Source organism: Lactuca virosa, chromosome 3, assembly GCF_052849685.1.
Source record: "Lactuca virosa cultivar CGN04683 chromosome 3, Lactuca_virosa_CGN04683_v6, whole genome shotgun sequence".
Taxonomy (NCBI): Eukaryota; Viridiplantae; Streptophyta; class Magnoliopsida; order Asterales; family Asteraceae; genus Lactuca; species Lactuca virosa.
In genome coordinates, this window is record NC_136428.1 from 130378434 (window position 1) to 130383607 (window position 5174).

General features: G+C 38.4%; 1 pseudogene; it reads right to left on the reverse strand.

Annotated features, from left to right (window-relative positions):
* Nucleotides 1-3937: 3937 nt before the first annotated feature.
* On the reverse strand, nt 3938-4045 carry LOC145168077 (5S ribosomal RNA; annotated as a pseudogene).
* Between the last annotated feature and the right edge of the window lie 1129 nt (nt 4046-5174).

A 5174-nucleotide genomic window follows, 5' to 3' on the forward strand; every position in this document is an offset into this window, starting at 1 on the left:
GAACAGGAGTTACGGTATTTAGCAATAGTCCTAAGTCTGTTAAAGCATGATTATACATAAATATACAAACAAATATGATTTTGATATAAACAGAAATCTAAAACAGTTTAAAAGAGTTTGAAAATGTTTTTTAACAATATTTATAAGCATAAGAGTTTCTTTGTTTGTTTGTTTTCACATGTAAGATTTAACACAATTCTATTGTGTTTGACTTGTATTACCCCCCTAAAAACATTGAAAAAGGTAAATTGTAGGGGTATGAACTCACCTTATGTGAGTGATTCGATTGGAGGTTCGATATAGGATGTTATTTCCACAAGTTAGCTCCCGTAACAAAATCGAGTCCTAATAGCATTTTACACAACATATATGTACATAATTAGTGAATTACTAGCAAGTATGTTAAGGAAAAAGCCTAATCTTGTAAGTTCCACTTACAAAATAGAAGTGTTAGAAGCACTTTGGAAAGCTGCTAGGAGCTCACAGCCAGCCTTGGAGTTTACGGCCCAAGAAGATCTTGGTGTTCTTGGGTTCACGGTTGAGTGTTCTTGAAGAAATGAAGGAGATTCAAGGGTTTACGGCCCCAAGATCTTGATGAATGAAGAACACTTGAAGATCCAAGCAAGATCTTAAGAAGATTCAAATGAAGAAGGATGATAGTTGAGAGAGAATGAGGGTTTTCGGTTGGTGTTCTTGAGTGTGAAGGGTGAGTTTTCGGCAGGAATTGAAGAAGTGAGGAGGAGTTCACGGTTCAGCCCCCATATAGGGTCAAAACTAATGGGACACCTTCGTTGGTTTCCACACCGAATGGATAAGACTAGAGTTTACGGTCCGAGGAGTGGGTTCTCGGCCGTGAACCTCGTTGGCGGCTACAAACCGTTTGCGGTCCGAAGTCTCAAGCTATGCGAGGGTTTGCGACTCGGATGAAGTTTCTCGGTTCCATGTAATTCACTTCTAATTCAAGCAACACTTCTAATTAAAGGTTTTAAACCAATCTAGAATTTAAATCTACTTTAAATAAGATAGATCAAAATAAGAAGTTTGACTTTAGTTCAACTTTTACAATAACGAGAAAAACGGGTTGTCATATCATCCCCCCGTTAAAGGGAATTTCGTCCCGAAATTAAGTTTAAGAGATACACATGGACTAAGGGAAAAGATGCGGATACTTATATTTCATTAGATCCTCCCGCTCCCAAGTGAATTCAGGTCCCCGCTTGGTATTCTAGCGAACGTTCACTATGGGTATACGGCTTTGTTTGGTTTGCTTGACTTCCCTATCCATGATTTCTACTGGTTCTTTCACGAAGTTGAGGCTCTCAATGATCTTGATTCCATCGAGTGGAATAGAAAGAGTCTCATCAGATAGACGCTTCTTTTAGGTTGAATACGTGGAAGGTAGGGTGTACGTTACTAAGTTCTTGAGGTAGTCGGAGTTTGTAAGCTACTGGGCCAATTCTAGCAGGAATCTCAAAAGGCACAATGTACCTTGGATTTAGTTTGCCTCGCTTTCCGAACCGTATCATGCCCTTCCAGGGTGAGACCTTCAATTGAACAAGGTCACCAACCTGAAATTCCAAGGGTTTCCGTCTTTTGTCAGCGTAGCTTTTCTGTCTATCTCTAGAGGCTTTCAATCATTCACGAATTTGAACAATCTTTTCAGTCGTCTCCCTGATGAGCTCTGGACCAGTGAGGGTGCTGTCAGGAACTTTTCCTTTAGCTAGTTGCGTGTCACCCACCTCAGCCCAGCAAAGATGGGATCTCCACTTCCGGCCATAGGAGGGATTTAAATGGAGCAACCCTAATGCTAGTATGGTAATTGTTATTGTACGAGAACTCGACTAGTGGTACATGTGTATCCCATGCTTTACCAAAGTCAATCACTCAAGCTCTTAGCATGCCTTTCAATGTTTGAATCGTTCTCTCACTCTGTCCATTCGTTTGTGGATGGTAAGATGTACTTAAGATGAGAGAATGGATGGTTTTTGTTTACTTGCCTACGTTTGTATGAATCATGGCATGCTCACTCATAGACTTGGACAGATTTTGCTTTGAAGTTCATGGTAAGACTCATACTTGGCTTATCCACCATTACCTCATGTATACAAGTCGTATATAATTAAGATTGAAAAGAATTTCGGATGGGTGGCTCTGCCCCAAGTCCACAACCAGACAAGGAACAGGAGATAGGGCGGAGTCACACATCCTAAGTCCGTAAAATCTTAATTATATATCACTCTCGCGTATACACTTAGTAGTAATAGACTCGTGGTATAAGTCCTTAATCTTTATTCTTGAACTTGACTTGCTGTACTAGTGGTATTCCTACGGGATCTACTGGAGATGCTTTGGAAAGATTACGGATTTCCAGAACATTCTCGGTGTTTCGCTTTGAGTTTCTTGTCTACGGAGTGTGTTTAGAAAGACGTGGTACCTCTCGCATGGGTACTTCTGAGTTTTGAAGCGAGCGATGATACTGAGTTTTGTGTTGAGTTTGTCGTTATAGATTGAAAGGATTTCGTTAGACGTCCGTTTAAGGCGAAGGATTTTTACGTGGCACCGAAAATTGGTATGGCGAGGGCCAAGACAATTCTATGTCAAATGACGACGTCAGAACTTCTTATAATAACGGATGTTAGATCGATTTGGAAGGAATGATTGTTAGAACGATGAACTATTCTATATATATGTTTTCAGTGTTTTCAGTTTTATCCTTGTTATGACTACTACGAACATTGTTGAATCGTATTTTACGAGTACTAGTAATACGAGTGTTCTGATAATTGAAAATAATGAACTTTCTTAATGTAATCCCTACCAGGTCCCGTTATAATCGCTTGGTGTATACAAGTCATGTATAATTAATATTGGAAAGACAGTTGACTGAGTGACTCTACCCTAAATCCACAACCAAACAAGGAACAGGAAGTGAGGCGGAATCACTCACTCTAAGCCTACAAGTCTTAATTATAAATGACCCTTGTGTATACACTAAACCATTATAACTCACCTACAAGGGTTCTTAGTCTTTATATGAATGATGTGTTAATTTGTGATTTTAAAAATTTTCAATTATTTTTCGTGGAAATTCGATGTTTAGTTATTGTTGTTTGGAAACGTACCAAAAATCTCAGAAGAGTTCCTCGCTGCTTTGCCATGTCTTATTGTTAAACTCCTCTTGCCCCTTCATCATTCTTCTCTGTTGGACAGTTTCTCTTGAAATGTCCTTTTTCACCGCATGCATGGCATTTTTGATTTGCATAAGCGTCTGTGGTTGAAGTGACGTGTTGGATCGAAGTCCTACAGACTCGATCAGTGTGTCCCTTCTTGTTGCACTTCTTGCAATGCAATTCTCGGCAGACTCCCAGGTGATGGAAGCTACACTTTTTTGCACTTTGGGAGAATCCCAGCATATTCTCGCACTGGCGGGCTGGAGTGGCAGATGTTGTGGCTGCAGCGGTTGCCACAAGTTGCTGTCTCTTGGCAATTCCTTGAGATGATTTGCACTTCTTTTTATCCCAGAACTGTCGTTTCTTGCTCTTATGTTTGTGGGTTGGGGTATTCTCGTAGGTAGGCACTCGTTGGTTTCCATGGTTGTTACTACGGTCTGAAGTGTCGACATTGTTTCTATTTTTGTTTGGGTTATTAGCATTAAATTGCGCCACGACAGCTATCACAACAACTGTTACGGCGGCTTGGAATGTAGCAGAGTCTATATGGAGGATCGGGGTTCAGTCGGTTGGTCGGTTATTTCCATGTGAAGACATGATTATGTTACATAATACGAAACAAGTTTGTTAATAACTATGATCGTTGTTAGTTGTACTCCATTAATTTATATATTTATATAATTTCTCGTTTTGTTGTACAATCTTCAATGTTTCGACCTACATCCCTATGATGTAGTCATGATTGTGAATAGAAAATAGAAATAGTTTTTGTACGAAGGTTAAGTTCACTCATCCTTGTACTACTCTCGCCCAAGCACGCTTAACTGCGGAGTTCTGATGGGATCCGGTGCATTAGTGCTGGTATGATCGCACCCGCTATGAGTCTACAAGAAAATATCTTTCTACCATAAGGTTTAAGAGAATGGAACGGTGGTAAGTCTTTGGTAGTGGCTAAAACTTGTGGGTCGCTTGAATTATGTTATCTCGGTCTTATGCATACTATGTTCTAACTTTTATAGGGTTTTGAGAACAAATCATAATAGGAATCTATGTAAATTAAACTTATGAAATTCTGTGACTTGGTGTACTAGTATTTGTTATTACGAAAGAAGTGATAAACCTAACACATAGGGTGAGCAGTGTAATCACTGACTCACTAGGTTTTCTTAGTATGACGTATAAGGTGCTCTCTAGTTTGTTTCTGATGGGATAAGGTTTGTTAATGATCTCTCTAGTGCCTTTCTCTTTGTCCGAACCTTTCTCAAAATCCTCCTCGTGAACCCTCTTTTAGTTCTACCTCGACTTTTCTATTGGCTGTTTGTGATGTCTAGGTGTGTCGGTTGTGCGAGAATAGGAGTGTCTTAAAGAATCTATGAAATTAATAAAACTATCTCTATTGAGCTTTTTATGATGATCCTAATCGGGTCCTTCTATGATCGCGTAATGTATATGGATTATATATAACCAATATCAAATAGACCTTCGAATAAATGATCCTCCTCTAAGACCACAACCAAATAAGGAACAGAAAGTAGAGTGAGAATCATGAGTTCTAAGTCTATAAAATCTCAATTATATATAGCCTTAATGTATACACTTGGTAATTATAGCCTTACCAGTAAAGGTGTTTTAGTTTTCACATTAGTTATTTTTAGTTCCTAAAATACTCATATAGTATTTTAAACTTTATGTTTTGTTCTGGTAATCTTTTGTATACTGAGTTGGTAAGTTTTAGACTTGCTGCAACACTACTATCACTCCCAAACACATGTTGGTCATATCTCAAATAAATATACTTGATCAGGCTATATTTATCCCATATATGATTACATAACTGTCTAGGTTTGACCGTAGTGTCCAACATTTAAATACTTCTGTTTTGTTCTTCTTGTGATACTTGTTCTAGTATGTGTATATACATGTATGTATACTTATATAGGAATACTTATGTTTTAAAAGTATAACTCTTGGTTAGAGTATTTTTAGTCCCTTTGTATTTATAGT